This window comes from Etheostoma spectabile, chromosome 14, assembly GCF_008692095.1.
Source record: "Etheostoma spectabile isolate EspeVRDwgs_2016 chromosome 14, UIUC_Espe_1.0, whole genome shotgun sequence".
In the NCBI taxonomy this organism is placed as follows: domain Eukaryota; kingdom Metazoa; phylum Chordata; class Actinopteri; order Perciformes; family Percidae; genus Etheostoma; species Etheostoma spectabile.
Genome location: NC_045746.1, coordinates 7,029,876 through 7,030,519, shown reverse-complemented (window position 1 = coordinate 7,030,519; position 644 = coordinate 7,029,876).

Here is a 644-nt window from a genome sequence, read left to right as displayed (position 1 = left end):
ATAAATATTCCCAAAGAAGACATTCACCATGTCTCACTTCACTTCACTTAACGGAAATGTTCAGTTTAATGTGAATTAGAGCAGCCGATAGCCCGCTAGCTCTCTACAACGCTTCAGCTAGTGTTGTGTCAATTCCTGCAGGGATTAAAACAGCAGCTGGGTCATTTGTCGGGTCACGACAGCACCCCATAAAATATACTACAACAGCCCGTAAGGTGGTGTTGAATAACAGACGAAAGGTTGCATCAAACAGCTAGCGTTAGCTAGCTACAGAGTTTACGTTGCTATGGATGCAGGACTCCAACCGTAGACACTAAACGGACTTTTGTCGTTAGCGGAAGCAATACAATCATATTTAAATCAATAAACCTCCACAAATCAATATTTTGTGTAGAATTATTGATTGATTTGGTAAATAGCCGTGTAATAAGCGCGATAATGTAGATAAAGGGGTTGTTATACACTTGTCAGGGTTGTATTTGCTGTAACAACTGCCTCGCTCTACACATTAGCCTATCCCTTACATGGCATTGCACCTTTGGAGTTCCTCTCTTCTATAATGTTTTTATGTTTGTTTTGGGGCATGTCTAGTGAAAAGCCTCCCAGCATGCACATGGGCAGTGGAAGTAGATGGTCAGCCTCTT